We start from the raw sequence: 18,905 nt of genomic DNA on the forward strand, positions 1-18,905 counted from the left end.
TCGGCTTCCAATACAGTTAGCTGTTGGGATCCCCCCGTCACCCCAGAAATACAGATGGGTTCTGCCCCTATATATCTTGATGGCATTAGGGTACACTGTGCACCGGTGTCTACCAGAGCCTTATACTTCTGTGGGTCTGACGTGCCAGGCCACCGAATCCACACAGCCCAGTAAACCCGGTTGTCCCTTTCCTCCCCCTGGCTGGAGGCAGGGCCCCTCTAATCCTCATCACAGTACTCATTTCTCATTTCTTGTACGTACGGGTCAGAAGTTTCTTCATTAAGATCAAGAGTAAGATCAGCCCTTCTACTCTGTCTGGGGAACTGCCCGCTGGAAACTGGAGCAGCAATTTTCCTGGAAGAACCTCTTTCTGTGATTGTTTTCCCTTGCAATTCGCGTACCCGTGCCCCTAGGGCTGCAGTAGGTTTCCCATCCCACTTCCTCATGTCCTCTCCGTGGTCACACAGATAAAACCATAGGGTGCCCCATGGTGTGTACCCTTTATATTCTCTCTCTTGAGCAAAAGAACGCTTACTTCTAATAGCCGAGATACTGGTCCGTACAGGTGAGGAGTAGGACCTATCCTCTCTGAGTTGCTGGATCTCCCGGGACAGTTTTTCGGACAGTTTCTCCACAGCCGAGACGATGGAGGAAGAAAGACTTTCCTCGTATTGCCGGAGTTGACTAGCCAATTCATCCACTGTTTGTTCCTCTCCATCTTTCCAGGTTATCACTGCCAATGAATTGGCGTATGACGATGGTGAGCTCCTTATAAACTTCCGCCACATGGGTCGTGTGCACTTGACTTCGTCTGGATCTTTGGATAGTTGTTTATTGTTCAGGTCATCATAAATCACCTCCAGCACAGCTAATTCTCTCAGAAACTGGATACCCTTCTCCATGGTGGCCCGCTTGCTTGGGCGACATATGACATCTTCCTTAAAGGGATACCTTTCCTTCACGCTTGACAAGAGTCGCCTCCAAAGGCTGAGGACTCGTGTCCCTTTTCCAATTGCTTTATCAATGCCCCCTTCCCTAGAAAGGGATCCCAGCTGCTTGGCTTCCCTACCCTCTAATTCCAGGCTACTGGCCCCATTATCCCAGCATCGGAGCAGCCAGGTGACAATATGCTCACCTGGACGATGGCTGAAATCTTTTCGTATATCTCGCAGCTCACTCAGGGATAGAGATCGGGTGGTCACTGCCTCGTTTATGAGTTCCTCCTCTTCCTCCTCCCCGATCAGCGGCCGGCTCTCCTCCTCCCGTTCTCGTGATGGCCCTTCTCCAGGGTAGTCGTACAGTTCTTCCTCCGGTTCCCTTTTAGAAGCAGCTTCTTCCTCCCTTACTAAACGAGCCGACTTCCGCTTCCAAGATTTCTTCTTGTGTACAGGGGCGACTGATACCGGCACAGGCTGGTTCTTTGGTTCAGCCACAGGGTGTGTCGCCGGGGTCTGAGTGGCCGCAGTGCATGTCGCTGGGGTTGGAGTGGCCGTAGTGTGTGTTGCCCGGGTTTGAGTGGCCGCAGGGCCTGTTGCCGGGGTCTGAGTGGCTGCACGGCCTGTCGCTGGGGTCAGAGTGGCCGCAGGGCGCGTTGCCCGGGTCTGAGTGGCCGCAGTGCGTGTCGTTTTACTGTCAGAGCCAGAGACCTTCCCTTCCCTTTGAGGGCACTGAATGGTGTTGAACAGGGCTCGGTAGGCATGGGCCAGGCCCCAGCACGTTGCAATGAGCTGCATCTCTCTGGAGTTGCCAGGGTGACAGCATACTTAGTCCAAATATTCTACTAACTTTTCAGGATTCTGCACTTGCTCAGGGGTGAAGTTCCAAAACACTGGGGGTGCCCATTGGCCTAGGTACTTGCCCATCTTGTACCACACACCCTGCCACTCATAATTATTCAGCCTTGGGGCAGATCTCTGGATGATATTCTTAAATTGCTTACCAACTTCAGACAAAACCGAAACAGTATTCCCAAGAAGTATTAATAGAAGTATCTTAACTGCCCAAGGATGCTCAAAATACTGAAAAATTACTGTAATGAAGGAGGAAACATTATAGAAGAAGGTAGTGACCCTGCCATTCTGTATTTCCTCCGTAAAAAAACTCTCAGAAAAGTTACTGCAATTGCTAGTTGTCTCCACGAAATGATCTCCGTGGTACAGTAACGGCTCCATTGTGAAGTTTACATACCACACTAACGTCAAGGTCAATGTTCTAAAAACAAACCTCACAAGCGAGACATTACTATTCACTGCAGACCACAGCAAACTGCAAAACCCAACACCAATCTTTAACATGTACAGCAGGAAAAAGAGCGCGATGCAGATTATACAAATCAATATCGAGAACAGAGAAACCAACATTGTGACCCACAACTACTAACAGATATAAGTTCTTTAATACACTCCGGTTAACCTGTTATTATCTCAAACGCTTCGAGCCCCACGTTGGGTGCCAAAAAAAGGACTGTCGTGGTTTAACTTCAGTCGGCAACTAAGCACCACGCAGCCGCTCGCTCACTCCCCCCCCAGCCGGTGGGATGGGGGAGAGAATTGGAAGAGCACAAGTTAGAAAAACTCGTGGGTTGAGATAAAAACAGTTTAATAATTGAAATAAAATGATAATAATAATAATATGATAATAATAATAATAATACACAAAGCAAGTGATGCACAGTACAATTGCTCACCACCCGCCGACCGATGCCCAGCCAGTCCCCGAGCAGCGGCCCCCCCCGGCCAGCTTCCCCCAGTTTATGTACTGAGCATGACGTCACATGGTATGGAATGTCCCTTTGGCCAGTTTGGCTGTGCCCCCTCCCAGCTTCTTGTGCACCTCCAGCCTTCTCAGTCAGTAGAGCATGGGAAGCTGAAAAGTCCTTGGCTAGTGTAAGCATTACCTAGCAACAACTAAAACATCGGTGCGTTATCAACATTGTTCTCATCCTAAATCCAAAACACTGTACCAGCTACTAGAAAAGAAATTAACTCTATCCCTGCCGAAACCAGGACACCTTTTTAATCTACCTCTCCAAATAATCTGTTCAGCTTCAAAAAAAATGAAGCTTACCTTGTACTATTAACCTAAATGGAAAAGCTTATCCAGTTTCAGCATTATTTCTGATTATGTTGGGTGTTTCTTTGTAACAAACCATCCGGCACTTTTCCTAATAAAGCTTAATAAAATATCATCTTGAATTGGAAAAATCTATACTTTATTAACTGGAATTGTGACACAAACAAAAAAAAAAAAAAAGGGAAATAGTGGTGTATACATTTACATAGAGGAAAATAGAACCAAATAATATTAAAGATAACAGATCATGTATTCAAGATGGAAAAAGCAGAATTATGATTCTCTGTAATCTTAATTTAGTCCCTTCTTTATACATAGGTATGGAAGGATGCCATCCGCGTGATTCCAGGCTTCATTTATTGTACACTATGCAAATTCTCTCTGAAGGTGGAGCTATTAATTTTTCTCATGCTTTCCCCACTCTGTGGCACTCATCGCTACAGTATCAAAGTACTTCTCGGACATGAATTAACTAACCTGTGCAATACTATTTTATTGCTGTAGAATTACACTCGGATGAAGAACAGAGATAGTAACAGCGTAATGTAAGTGGTCTCTACTACCTTATGTCATGCTTTTTTGAACAACTTAGTGTGTTAAATATGACTATTTAAAGACGTACATGCCATTGCTTGTGACCGCATACAAAGTTATAAGTAAGTACCACGCATGGAAAGGTCGATTTTTAGCTGGTGAAGTGTCTCAGCAAAACTGAGGAACAGTGCCTATAAGGAGCAGAGGGCGACTTTTTTTTATGCTGAGAGCAAGAAGACTCTGACCTAGTCTACATCCTTGTTCATTTGTATTCAACCTGAGTCAAGGTCAGTTATGTTGATTTGAATAGGAGGTGTATAATCTGCACTGTACTTGGGGGGAAAAAAAAAAAAAATAATCTTTGGGCTTTCATGGGTATTTCCTCTTTTTTTTTTTGTTTCAATCCTTCCTTTACTGAGCAAAGATGATAGTATAAGAGGTGATGGAGAGGGCACCGCAGCACGTCAGCTGAAAGACCTGGAGGCTGAGGTTATAAAAGCAGTCAAAGAGACTAGAGTGGGCGCAAGAAAGTTGAGGGTGAAGCAGAGAGCTAGAAAACATGGTACTGTGAATTTGATGAATACAGATAGTTAGTTACAGCTGTGGATTGCATTATTATTATTATTATGTAAAAGGCAATGCAGCACCTGCTCTGTGTACTCCACACAGTCTTGAAAAGTAAAAATATCAAATCCTAAAAGGATACCATAGGATACGGCACGTGAAGAACGTGTCTTAGGACAAGACTGTCCCTGCTCTGCAATACCCTTCTGAAGTACAACAAAAGACTAGCCTGTGTACTCCACACAGTCTTGAAAAGTAAAAATATCAAATCCTAAAAGGATACCATAGGATACGGCACGTGAAGAACGTGTCTTAGGACAAGACTGTCCCTGCTCTGCAATACCCTTCTGAAGTACAACAAAAGACTAGCGTGCTTTTAGTTGGTTTTTGGTGTTTTTTTTTTTCCTAGTGCTTCAAATTGCAAGACAAAACTAATATAGGCAGTCTTGCTAAATACTTTGTATTACCATGACAGTAAAGCCAAAACCTGCATATGGGTAGTTAACCGTTGTCAAATATGTTTCTACCAGTTTATTATACATAGGCATGTCTACCATCAGGTACTCTACCATTTGATATGAAAAAAAATGCAGATCATACGTCATATGGCCTTTCATTTATTGCCTTTATAATACATATATCCCCCTAATTTTCTGTTGTTTATGTGAATACTTTTATAATCACATACATAGATGGTTTGCTGAAATGAGATCTTTCGGTATCTTTTGCATAACGTCAGGTGGGCATATACATGTGAATGTGTTTTTCTGGGAAGAGCTCCCCTCTCTTCACCTTCTTTGGGTTGGTTTCTCTGGTTTTTGCAAAATTTTACTTGGACTTCCTGTTTTTTCATGGGGCTGTTTATCTACCAAAATGCTGCTTATCTGGAAAAAGGTTTAAAGTACTTAATGAAGACTTTTCTTTTTAACAGGTCTTAAAATTTAGCTGGAATATATTCATACCTATAAAAGCATTAGCAAAAACAGCTTTCTTTTTTTTAGTTGTTTGCAAGTTTGGTTAAAACATTTAGGGGGAATTACTACCCGCTTATCTCTAAAAAGAAAGAAAGAAAGGTGAACTAGTTGCATAGCAACAGCACCTACAAATAAGCAGGCATTTTCAGATATTATACAACAGTATAAAGAAGAAAGAAATGCAATTTGAGCCATGCTCAATATTTTATAGCAAACTTATTCTCAAGCCTACCAACAGAACAGCCATTTCCCCTAAGCATCTTCACAGCGAAGAAAGGAACCTAAAATTTGACTTCTTCATAGCTTTGAGATCCAAAATGTGGACTACTCCAAGCTATAGTGCTTTTTTACTACAACAACTTGTTTGTAACAAAGGGCCAACCGCAAACCTGTCTTCAGATGAGGTACTCTAGATTTCTCTGAAAATCCCTGGAATGGAATCACTTCCAGAGAAAGAGCGCTTTATAACTTACTTCACCTGGGTCCGTTTTTTTATAGCTAACTTACAGCACCCAAGATTCAGACGGATCAGTAGTAGCCCAAGTCCATTGGATCAAGTTAGAATTACTATTTGATAAACCAAAAATGCCATTCAGTCCTTTGTGTGCAGAACATCCAAAAATCTCCAGAAAGGTACACTGGTGCTATGTCCAAGTATCATCAGACTCTTTACGACGTTAAATACTTAACAATTGGTTTCTACATTGTATGTTTTTTTCTCTGTACTCTCCCATTTTTATCTTCCCCTTTCTGATTATTGTGGTGCTTACTGTATGAAACTGGCATTTCAAACTTGTAGGGTGGCTGTTTCATTTCCTTTAGTTGTCTTTTCAGGAGCAGCTATTTCTTTGTCTCTGCAGTTCTACAATGTTGGGATGTCAGGAGTTAAATGACATAGTTATAGTGTGTTTCTGATTTTTGTCATTGTCTTTCGGAAGAAGCTGGTCTCTAGTGCCACACTTTGAAACCGCACTCAGAAATTTTCAGTTAAGGTTAATTCTGTATTTTCCCTGTTTCTGCTTCTTGTCTGCCCAGTCCTTAAATCCTCTGCAAAATTCCTGGGCTGTTATAATATCCACCATACTCATTTCAGACCATGGATGAACATGAGACAGCAATATTGAGGGATTACTTTTATATGTTTGGATTTGAATTTCTAATCTGCAAGCCATTCATATTTTCTTCCCTTCTTTCATTAAAGAAAATGAACGTACCCAGAAATAATCAGTTTTATTCTGTTTTCTTTAATAAAAAGGATCACGCTGCAAGTCAGACTTAAGCACTGAAGTTCAAGTAAGTATTATTACTTGTATTTATTTATTTTATGGAGCTGACATTTGGCATAGAGGAGACAATAGGAGGGTGAAAAAAATGAGAGTGAAAAAGACATTATTTTAGTACAAGAGAAACAGTGTAACTGGCTTTTTTAATGTTCCCTTCTGAGCTGTCTGTGAGATTGACATCAGCATGCTATGGTGACAAGCATTTTTAGTTTTCATAAAAGTTACTGTTGTCTTGAAGTAATTAATTGGCAAAGAATCTACTTAGTGTTATCGGGGGTATTGTAGTTATATTGCAGTGATGTGTCTGATTTCATTTTGCTTAATATAATTTATTCCCATTTTCCTCTACCAATATAATGAGTCTTAACAAACGGATGCCCTCAACTTTCCTGGCATGAGACATTCTGATGGAAGGTGACCACTATGCTAAAAATTACTCTTCCCAAATTTTGAGAAATCCCAGCTTCAAGCCAGTTTATCACCAGAGTTATCACAGTTCCGACTGTGAATTTCAACTCCTGTTTAGCAGTAGCTTATAAAACAAGTAGCTCCAATACAAGTTAAAGGCCAGGACTCCGTAACACAGGAGAAAATAGCCTCCAAGGTCCCTATCGGGATGGGAAGCGTCCAGCTCCCACTGGCTGGTTCCTTTGCGGAGAGCCCATGTGTGTCTCCTGCTGACAAACCGAGGGGGCACGGAGAGGGGCAGGCTCTGAGGGGTGTCCCTCAATCGCATCTCTGCAAGCCTGAACACATCACAGGCTTGTGATCTGCATAGCTATGAAGGCCACCCGTGCACTACTCTCGGTGTGCATCCCAGATACAGTCAAAGTGACTGCTAATGGAGTAAGATACTGCTACTCCTAACAAACAGTGACTTGACTGTACATTCATAAACTCTATTGGTCCTGATCTATTGGAAATATAGAGGTAAAAGGAAAGCATGGGATAACTGTAGGGATTCACACATAAAGACTTGATAGGGTTTTTTTTAAACCAGAACTCCTGAAAGCTTACCATTTTTTTTTTCCTCAACATGTATGTGCTCCCATCAACAAATTACAGGAAGATCTGTCACATTAAAATACTTTATTGGAAGCCCATTTTTTTGCATAGTAAAAAAAAAAAACAACCAACTTATAAAAAATTCCTATAAAATCTCAGAAACAAATGTTTGTAGCCTACTGTAAAATACTGTTGTAATCATTATTGTTACCTGCAGTCTAGAAGCTGTGACAGGATTAATCATGCCCCCAGTTTCTTGAGCTATGAATAAGTAAAGTAATTTAGTTGAACTTTCATTGACATCTTGCCAGTGTATGTGCTCATTAATGTGATTTGTCTGTTAGGCTCGTACTTTACTGGTTAATTTAATACTTGAACAGTAATAAAAATTACCTATATGGTAATCCTTAGAGTTAAATTGCTATGGGAGGGAACATCTCACATATACTGATGTTGTGCCTCAAAATTACATAATCCGTAAATAAAAGGGTCATAAGAAATATCTTCAATCAAAGGATGTCAGTCAATAGATACGATAATGTATTTCCAGAAAAGGCAGAGATAGAAGTAGTTAAATCCATGGAGGACTAATAAAGATTGAAATAGATGTGACCACATCCACATATTTATCCACACTTCCCCGTGTGAGGCTAGAATAGACAGACTGACGAAATGTTAAAAAAGGAAGCTATTTAACTGCTGAAATAAGTGAACGTTCCTCATTTACCCCCAGCCGCATAACAAATACCCGATGTAAATTCTGGGTAAATTGTTCTGTAAATAATTTTATAAATTTGTGTCTATACCTTAAACAACTTCAGCATGGAAACTTTGAGGTTGTAGGCTATTAGAGGTGGCTTTGGTCAATGTAAGCAATGTAACAATATAATATGAGATTGCAATATCTCAAAAAATAGCTCACATTCATTATATCAGTCAAATTATTTTGGAGACATATGGTAAAAATTTTTACTAAGACAAAATTTTTCCATGTTGGGTCTTTTAAAAAAATTGACTTTGTAAAGCAGAGTAGTCTCCACTATTTCTTTTGTGCATCATGAAGAACGTCTCAGACATGCTTAAGGTTGCATTTCCTTTGGCTCCAGTTCAGAATGACCCAAGCTCATGAAATGGAGAACTTCAACGTTTTAACATACAAAACCAAGGATCAGACAGTTTTCCAATCACTGTAGTTACCACTCGTTCAGATGCCATTCTTTGCATTACATTTTAGTTATACAGATCCAGTACTGATCCATAGTCAAACCTCTGCCAAGATCTTTCTATTTCGCAGTGGTGGTAAAAGAAAGGAAATGCCTTTCGCAATTAACCATCAGCCTTCAGTGGTCATCAGTTCTTCTGGATATTTCGAACACATCGGTGAGTCTGTATTGAGGATATATTTTTTTTATAGCTGAGCCTAGATAATCTCTCTCAGGGAAGTACAGAAATTCTTGTAGCCTGCATTTTATCTACCTCTTTTTTCCTGGATAACTAGATGTCACCACATTAGTTCCTGTCAGGAGAGAGCTTTTAAAGTAATCTCATGATTTTCCCAATTTACCATAGTTTTGCTGCATGTCTCAGGCCAGTTTCTTTTCATCATAAGGTTGAAAGATGCTGTCTGAGCACACACCTACTGTTATCCAACAGTCAACAGCACAATCAGACTATATCTAAGTCAAAAACAAAATTCTGGAAACGTGGTGTTGGTGCTGGGTCCTCAGCTCTGTCTCTTTCCTACTGCAGATTGCAGCATGCCTGTTAGGTAACTGTAATAAGACGGTTACCAGTACATGTCTGGATGAACAATTCAGTAACGCAGTGAAGTAATGCAAAGATAAAATCACTAGTCATTTATGTCAGTAATGATTGCTGCTTAGCATTTTTTTACTCTAGATATTTCCAAGAAGTTATGAAGTGATGTTGTTTTCCTGTGAGGGCATTTATGTGATATTACAATGCAGCGGGCACGTGACTCCATCGCATCATGCTTGTTTCCATACCTCCTACAGCAGAGGGCCTCCTGTCCTCCCTGACGTCCCTCCCAGCAAAACACCTATAAACAGGGCAATCCCTCTTTACACTCAACGTCACAGCCTACAATAGACTACTTACTTACGCCCTCAGTCTTAGCAAAAGTCCCATGTTTTCTACAGAAACAGTGTATGATGAGTGACTAGAAACCAATCAGCATTAGGTATCTGTCCCTTTTTTCAGAACAACATCTGTCTCTCTGTTAACCTATGAAGAGGGAAAAATCAGGTGGAGACTTAAAAAGATTGCCTGAAGCTTCATGCTATCCAGCTGAGTTTTATCGTGTTATGTCCTGCATTGTTTAACTGTTTACTTACTTGTATTTCTCTCTATGCAATCCACTTTTCTCTACCAAGTCCAAATGTTAATGCGCTCTCTCCTTCTTTGTGCTTCAACATTCACAGTCAGATCATTTTATATTTGCAACCTGCCACTCAATAAAGAGATTCCATAAGAAGTCTTTGTGCTTTTTTTTTTTATTTAATCAGCTGAAGGTCTGGAAAACAGGTCAGTTTCACAATTTAAAGATGAAAAAATTATTACACCACCACTAAAAAAAAAATATTGCACTAGAAACAGTTTTTCTTCTAATTATAGCAGCTTTGGTGCTTTCTACATAGTGAGCCCCACAGAGCATGCATTTCAGTCCCCTATTCCTGTTTCTTAACGTTAGTTTCACAGCATTAAAGGCACAGCATACCAACTGTTACAAAGCACTCTTAAACAGGTTATCTTCCTATTTATTATTTTCCTATTTGCTTCTTCATAACACAAAATGCCTGTGCAATGGGATCAAGCAATTTAAAATTTCCCAGAAGCTGGAGCTCTGAAACTTAGTTCTCTAAGCCCTTAGAATTGGTGACAGAGAAGGGGAAAAGTTCCTCTAGTAACAATGTGTAGACATTACTCTCTCTGTCCCTATGGCTAGGGATACCGGTAAGGCAAATGACAACAAACATGGGCTTACCTGCCCCTGGGCCTAGGATCATCCACTCGATCTGCTACTCATACACAAGCTATTGTGCACAAGCCTGTGTGCAATATTACCTCTTTGCAATTCCTAGGTTCTTTGGTTTCTCCTTAAGAACTATGTCTCAGCTAGCAGTATCCATATTGCCTAATTAAGTTACACAAAGCCCTTATTCTCTCTTTCAGAGAGAATCTTAGCGATAATGGTCATGTGACAGATTTGACAGCAGAAATAAACTGAATTGCTCTATTCCACAACTTCTGGCACCGGTATGACAGATGATGTATTCATAACTCAGAGAATTCCTGGCTCTTCAGCGTTACATTTTTTCAATGTCATCTACATCCAAATTTTTTTTTTCCCCAGAAAAGCCAGCTCACTTTCAGCTATGCTTTTTATTGAATAAAATCAACAGTTTCAGAATATTCCTTTTTTTCCTTTCCCATAGGGTTCCCTGTTACATCTGTGGGACTTGTTAATTTTTTTTTTTTTTTGCTGAACACCCTTCAGTCAGGCTACAATAAAACCTGAAAGGAAAGAATGTCTGTCAGTGTAGATGCTCAACTGGCCAAATAAAGTGCTGTTCAGTGATACAATACAGTCTTTCTGTGTTGTTGCCAATCCGTGACTGGCATATGAAGACCTGTAGAAGTACTTGAACTTGATTCTTTCAGACTACAGAAGACTATTAATTACTCCTACGATGCTAACTTTTCCTTACTGCTCATTCTAAAATGGTTTCATGATGTACACATCTTAATTAATGTACATTTCTTTTTAAGTGAGTAAAGAGAAAGAAACAGAAATTCAACAGAAGGCTGTGCTGAATTTATCTTCCTCGTATTCTCTTTCTGAAGGATATGATACTTAACAGTATCTTTTTTTTACCGGAGGATAATTAATCTGCATAGGAAAAAAAAAATGGAATAACAAACCAAAAGAAGAAAAATAAGCAGCAGACAGTTGAATGGTCAAGCTAATATACGATGCTCCCGTGACTGAAAAAAAAACAGGCATTAAAATACCCATGCATCTTCTCTATGTGAAAATTTGTAAAGGGAGGAGAAAATGATACCACATTTATCTATTATCATGATGACAGAAACAGTAATGAAAAGTATTACAAACTGTCCAATCTTATTTATGGCCTGCGTGCCTTAATTCAAATCATCACCTTTTTGGTTATACCACTGTACCTCAATCTCTGCTCAGACAGAAAGGGACGTTGGGAACAGAATATTGTTCCACAAGAAACCCAGGAATATACGATGGTTTTTAAGAATCTGCACAGAATTTGGCTCGCCATCTACAGAAGCACAGATTTCAAATACTGGCTCAGGGAATTCCTTAATTTTGACCAGGCTTAATGCATACTCAAAACCTTACACTTTTATTTATCAACAGCGAGGCGATCTCTACCATCAGTGCAGAGTGGAGAGAAACAGATCGGTTTCTTAGCACACAAATAGCGTGGGAGGGCTCATCACGGTCTGCTCTGGCTGCTGCCAGTTCTTGCTGCTGCTGCCAGCTTCCATCGCTGCTGGCAGGCAGCGAGCGCCCCACAGACTCTAGTCGCGTTCCTTCTGGGGATCAGCCTCACAGGACACATACGCTTGCGTTGTTACAACGTTTCGATTTTTAGACGCTGTTAACACCAAATAAACCACTGTCAACCCTCCCCAAAAGATACACGCAAGCAAAAGGAGCATGAATTGCACTACAGAGTGGCAACACCCCCCCCCCAAAGTATTACTGTGCTATCCTCTTGTCACTAAAAGCAGATAAAATGGACTTGTTTTACATGAAAGGTTTCTTCCAGACCTTTGGAAATAAATGCGGTATACTGCAATTATACAGAATTTCTTTAAACCACCTCTATTCCAGTTATGAACCTCTAGGGCAAGACTGAAGAGCCCTGCAACAGTCAGTTTATTCACTATTTGCTCACAGCGTTTGCTTTGTTTGGGGTTTTGTTTTGCCTTTTTTTTTCGTTTTTCAACTTCAGTGAACCTCACTTACCATGAACTGTCAACAAGAACAGTGTTTCTCCAGTAGCTTTATAATTTTTGTCATATCCTACTCAAGTAAAGTAAGAAAGTGTCAGTAAGTTTGAAAGAACACACTTCTGCCAAAAAGCTGTAAGATTTTCTTTAACTATAGTTAACCAAATGCCTATCTGGACACTGCACACTTATGTAGGAGAACAGTTAATGTTGTGGTACAGTTAGGAATTGATAATTCTGTGCTCTTTTTACTCACAATCATACGGGGTTTGTTTGTCCATGACAGAGCAGTACACATTGCCTGTTTTTGCCAATTCCTTCTTCGTTTTGTGCATCTGTTTCATCGTATGTGTCCTGGTAGCTGTGGAAAAGACAGGTTTTGAGAGACAAGGAAGTTGGACACACAATGGGCAATGTATTCTATTTTTTCATAACTGTGTATTTCATAAATCAGTTTTACAAGGTGTGTAGAGATCCATACATATGGATCCTAAATATGAAAGTCCAATCTGGGTAATGCAGTCAAAATTCTTCTTTAATAAAGTCATCAAATAGCAAGAGAAAAAAAGAGTACTAAAACATAACGATTTTTTTTTTTAAACATTAGTCCGAGATACAGTACTGAATAGCTATCAAAGGAGATTGATGGTTACTTTGCTCAGAGCTAAATGCTAGATGGAGAAATGCAGACTGACATCATTAATGAGCTTAAAATTCAAGCATCACTGCACCACGTGGCATGGAAGATGCTATCATGAGAACATTATTTCTTTCCTATTTCTTCTTTTCTCTAATGATATTCTACTAACAAAGAACAATGTGTATGCATGCATGAATGAGAGACTCGCGTGAGGAACTAGCCACCTCGGAGGGCAGTCACGTGAAAGAGTTGAAAGGAGACTGCTGAAAGCAGAGATCAGATCAGGCAGACAAGGGTCAAATGCTGAACTGTGTTAGCTAATAGGTCTATGAATTTAGAAGAAATGTGTTGGAAAATACTAGCCAAATTACAGAAAGCAATGAGAATTGGTCCAGAAATGGAAATATGGAGAAGAAAAAAACTCAACACCTTCAGTTGACCTAAACTTTCAAGACTTCCTTTGATCTCTGTGAAGTTCCTTTGATTTATAATAGGAGAATAGTTGCCGTTATATCAAGAGATCCATGGAGTTCTAATCATTTTCAGCATTGCAACATCCAGGGTGCAGAACCGATTCCTTGGATTAAGGGGATGCTGCTCTCCTAATAGTCCCTTTGAAACCAATCGAGCTACATCAATAGGACAGCAAAGGACACTAACGGTACAGCCTTTAGATTTTACCAGACTGTTACTTGTAATGCTTCCGTCATTGCATGACCTGGGTTGACTGACTGACCTGTGCTATGAAGTACTACTGTATGAACAGGGGGTGTGGCCTTTGGATACAGCTGCTTTCACTCCCCGTTATCAGAAACAATTTCACTGACATTCAGATCAAAAGGTAACTTCAACAGACTCTTCTTGAACACTTTTACATGTCCAATCTGGATCCTATAAATGTTTGAGGTGCTTCAGTGTTTACAAATATCTGTATTTGCATAAGAACAAGTATATTAAGGCATGAACAAGAACACTTCAGTTCATCATTCGCTAGCCTCCTGTTAAAAAAGCTGAAGATGTTCAGTCAGGGAAGGGAAAGATCACTTTGTGTCTTGAATCAGAGCTAACGAATTCTGAGAGGAGTCCACTTAGAGATAAATCCATATACTGTAATTTCTGCAGGCAAATGATTTGATGCACAGTTATGAATAACTAAGTAATTCAGAGAAGCCAAGAGTGGCCTGCAGACAAGAGGAAAGAAGCTACACTTGATAACTACATTGCCCATTACGTAGCTCACAAAGCTCCGTTATTTAATAATGCAGTTGTTATCAGGAGTTTTTAAATGGTCAACGATACATGAGTTTTCTTGCATTACTGTGGTAAAATTTATAGAATTCAAAGTAGAGCTAAGTATTCTCTTCTTTCTGTTCTGCTTTACTAGAGCAGAGGTATAGACATCTAGATGCTCACAGAAGCATGGCAATTGGAATCTGGCTGTGATTTATCAGTATATCTATTAACAATGAGAGGGTACCAGAGGATATTAACGTGTGATCCACTTGACAAAAAACAGTGCATAAAGATCCTAACAAGATGAATGTGAAGAAGTTTCAGTTTGATGAGTTTGCATATTTAAACTGGCCAAGGAAGATCTGGTAAGCAGGACTGAAGGTAATTCATTTGGGTCGCAAACTACATTTTGGGGCAGGGGGGAACAAGAGTTATTTATATGTGTAAACCAACGATGATTTTTTTTGGACATCCTTCATAAAAGGAATACTTGATAGAGTACTTAACACAAATGTTGTCACAAGTTGCTACAAGAAGACGTAGCACCTACAGACTAATAACAACATTATTGTTCTCTAAAAGCTGTGAAAATCCAGCATTTTGAAACCTTGGTAGTCCTCTCTTGGGGAAGGCTTCTTTTGGTTTGTTTTTTTTCACATCGGTGAAAAAATGTGCAAACTTCTGGGTACACACTTTTCTTACGGTCTGCCAAACCATTTAATAACCTCAATACTAAAATTCCTGGGTTACATTTAAAAGTGCATTTGCACTCTGAAATGCTTCCCCTGAAAGCTGGAAAATTAGAAGACATCCAGGAAACAAAGTGACACTTAACAGTACAATTTTGAATCTCTGTAATGTATTAGTAATAAAAGGTTTGAGGGCTTGGGGTTGCTAGTTTTGTAATCTTCACAACATACTCTAAAGATAACTTTTCCTCTTACTTACCTGTCCTATTGCTGTCTTGCCCGTATATTCCACCACTGTGGTCAGCATTGTCATGGATGAGTGGAATGCACCTCACTCAATAGGGAGAAGCAAGAATGTGTTTTACTGAGGTAAAGGAATAATTTGACAGAGTTCAGTAAGTTCGATGGAATTTTAAAAAGTTTAACAGTGGTTTGACAAGCTTCAGTAAGTTTCATGGCAAGGTTCACCTTATTAATTACTGCATGGAAGAAACATACAAAGGAAAATTGAGTTAGAATTGAGTTAGAATGATTCACCCAGAGACCAGAGACACAAAGAGTAAGGACGACCCTCTTGTTGAGTCACGAGGTTCAGAGTGGACCCCCTGGCTTTCTAACACTCCTTTTTGGAGCCTAGGTATGTCTGGGTCCGATCTTAGTCTCAGACTTGGTCAACGGTTTATGTCTAATGGAATTGTCCATACAATGTTCATAATAATATTCAGTAGTTACATGGATTAGTAATGTTTCATAGTATTAATTCAGCATGCTATCAGTCACCTACCGAGGATCTGTCGTGGGTAAGGGATCTCTCCGCCTTGGGTAAGGAAGGATCTCTGAGAGGCATCCGTGCTCAAGGGGAGAGTCACCTGGCATGCAGTCCAGCTGCAATTCAGGGAGAGCTCAAATTGGGCCGATCCTGATGGTAAAATTTATAGAGTGAAGTAGTTGGCTTCTAGTCAATAGTATAGACAAGATAGATGTCTTCGTTTTAGCTCTGGTATCTTGTTCTGCACTTTGGTTATCTTGGATTTTTGGGTTTCGAAACCACATTTCGAAATATTTTTCAAGACACCTTCACTCCCTTGTACGTGAGCCAGGGGCTTTCCAGTTTGCAAGTTCATCGCAAGGACGTGAGGACTCTTGCTCCTTAGTCAAAGTACAGCTAGGAGTCAAGTGTATCCATCACAAGCATTCACGCTTGTGATGTGTAGGCCATTTCAAACAACAAATCTATGAACTCGCCATAATTGCAAAAGCTGTAGAAAAAAAAGGGACGTACACAGGAAAGGCAGGACAATAAGAAATCCTGAAGAGCTGTGGGAGGACCCTTAGTTTTCTTCAACAAATGGAAATCATAGGCTGTATGCCCACCACCGAGTTGTAGAGACACATCTATGTAGACAGTCGCAGAAGGTTTCTGCTGTTGTCCACAGTGCTTGAAGAAAATCTAGCCAGGATTTCGTAATGAAAAAGCTGCACTTTTCATTATAAAGCAGGCAGCGTTGTGTAGGTGAAGCAAGATCTACACTGGCTGCAATTACTCCAGCTCTGACAATAGCTCATGCCTGTCACTAGGAGAGGAGGGTTTGGACATGCTGCTGACATCTTCATTTTTCGGGTATGGACAGAGGGAGATTTTCACTGGAGGCTAGACACAGAGAGGCTGTAGCCCCTGCCATTTGTTTGTGACAACTGATAATGCTGCTATGAACAACAGATGCTTAAGCCTAAGCAAAACAAGCTTTGGTACTCTAGCTTGCCCATGGACTCTAGTTTGTCCCCCTGCCGACCGCTACCACAGACAAAAGGTCCTGTCTGTGCACAATGCACAACCCAACAGTGTTTAAAAGAAAACATTATAGAAATTCAGAATCTCAGTTAGGTAGGCTGGTAATTTTTGTGTCTTTGTCAGCATGGATATGATCATTCCGTGCAAGCAGCAAGTTATTATTTAAGTTAATATTTGTTCAATAACTTCATCTTCAAACGTCTTCATATCGAGTTGAAAAGTAATTTCTGACAAAAGAGGTTCAGCCTAATTTGCTTATTGGTCACTCTAATACTGTAGAATTTTAAATTGCATGTATACTTGCTCTCTGTAGTGGAATACATTTACCACGGTCCAACACACCAGGAATATCATAAAGCAAAATAGTTCTAACGATTTATGAACATCAGGATACATGAGCTGCGATCCAAAGGGGTTATTACAGATGGAAAACCAGGATCTCTCAATTACAGAAGCACCTCAGAATCTGATTTTCCAAGCCATAAAGAGACATGACCCTCTTACACAACAGCATCACTGGACATCAGTGTTGGGGAAAAAGATTACATCGATACAGTCATTAGTTTAACTTTATGACACTGCTTTTCCTTTATGCAAGGGTAAGTAAACATGGAGTGTTGATAACAACTTTCAAACATATCACTTGCCTAAATCAGACTTACTTTTTTCACCAACAATTTCCTTCAGGTAAACTATACTGAGTTTTAGAATTAACCTAGAAAAAGCGTTTTCAGGCTACAGAAAATGTCTTCCACATTTTTCAGAAAATAGTTGAAAGTGAAAATTCAGCAGAACCCTTGTTTCAGAGAGCCCGTTCACAGGAAAAATATAAGTTGGCATAAAGGCCATGAACCCTTTTGTGATGCCAGTATTTTCTTCTCCGAGTCCCCTGGGAGGGCAGAGGAGAGGGCAGGTACACAGAGAATTTGACTGTTCTCCTCCAGTGGCACAACTCAAGATGAGCATACAGACAAGCTTCTTGCCTGGCAATCTATGAATTAAATGGTTCACCTACAGGGGCTCATGTTTTAGAAGTAAAGCTTGCCAAAATGCAGATTCATCTAATTCCAAGGAAATTACAGACTGTTTAATTTGGTTTGTGTCCAAACTCAGGACAGGCAGTTTGGATATAAGTAGGAGAAAGTGAAGGCAGTGCAATCAAACACCCTCCTTCTATTGGTTACTGTGTGAAATAGCTTAAGCTAGCACGTTGAGGACAGAGCCAAGCCAAAATGGTTTCCTACATAATCACACACAGCTCAGATCACTAAGACAGACTTCTTTGACTATAATACAAATGGACACACTGCACATATTTCAAATCCCTTTTTTCCCAAATATGCACTAGAAGAGAAAGCTTGGCCCAAGGAAATGATGCTCCACCCTAAATATCCTTAGGCTATGTCTTGTTTGCCTATGAAAAGAGAAGCACTATTCTGAAGTAGTGACTTGCGACTCCCTCCATGACAATGGCTAGAGAGGAGCTTGGGGTACAACTGAAGTGGACCCACAACAACAGAAACCTCTCTCGCAGCCAAGTAAGCTTCCCCCCTCCTCCACTCAATTAAATGTTTAGCAGGATTGCACAAAAGTAGTCCTCAGAGACCTAATGGGAAACAGATTAGGAGACAGTTTGCTCTGAGTAGCTTGTAGGGTTCTTCTTCGGTTTCATTATCATCTAAATCCAGCCTAGGAAATTTATAACTTTCCTGTACCACTGTCCTTTAACAGTGTGCACCAGGATCTTTCAGAGGAGTCAAAACATATTTTCTTGTGGGCAGATGATCTTGCAACACAAGTTGCTATAAGCATACCATCAACTTACACTTTGCTTCAGTACCACCTATTGACTGGTTTAGAAAAATATTCCTATTTAATAGTAGAACTTGGATACATTAAAAACATCTAATACAGGTGTACTAGCTTTCCCCAAAGAAAAAGGCTCATTTATCTTTGTGTCTTGGAGCTACTCCTACTGTTCAAAACCTCTCTGCCCAGAATGAGGCAGTAAATTGTATGTACCAGCAACTCATTTTTATGGAAGTTAGCAAGTTATGGCCCAGCAAGGCATTCCTCTCCCTCATCTGCTAATAAACATACCTATTTTGT

The 18,905-nt window shown here is 40.2% G+C and overlaps 1 long non-coding RNA gene across 1 annotated transcript in view; it reads right to left on the bottom strand.

The window, feature by feature from the left end:
- Positions 1–12,395: 12,395 nt before the first annotated feature.
- The window catches only part of LOC143161631 (uncharacterized), a 139,213-nt gene continuing 132,703 nt past the window's right edge, over positions 12,396–18,905 (bottom strand). The window contains exon 4 of the long non-coding RNA XR_012995566.1: positions 12,396–12,803. This is a non-coding gene — a long non-coding RNA (uncharacterized LOC143161631). The remainder of the gene's footprint in view (positions 12,804–18,905) is intronic.

Source organism: Aptenodytes patagonicus, chromosome 6 (genome assembly GCF_965638725.1).
Source record: "Aptenodytes patagonicus chromosome 6, bAptPat1.pri.cur, whole genome shotgun sequence".
In the NCBI taxonomy this organism is placed as follows: Eukaryota; Metazoa; Chordata; class Aves; order Sphenisciformes; family Spheniscidae; genus Aptenodytes; species Aptenodytes patagonicus.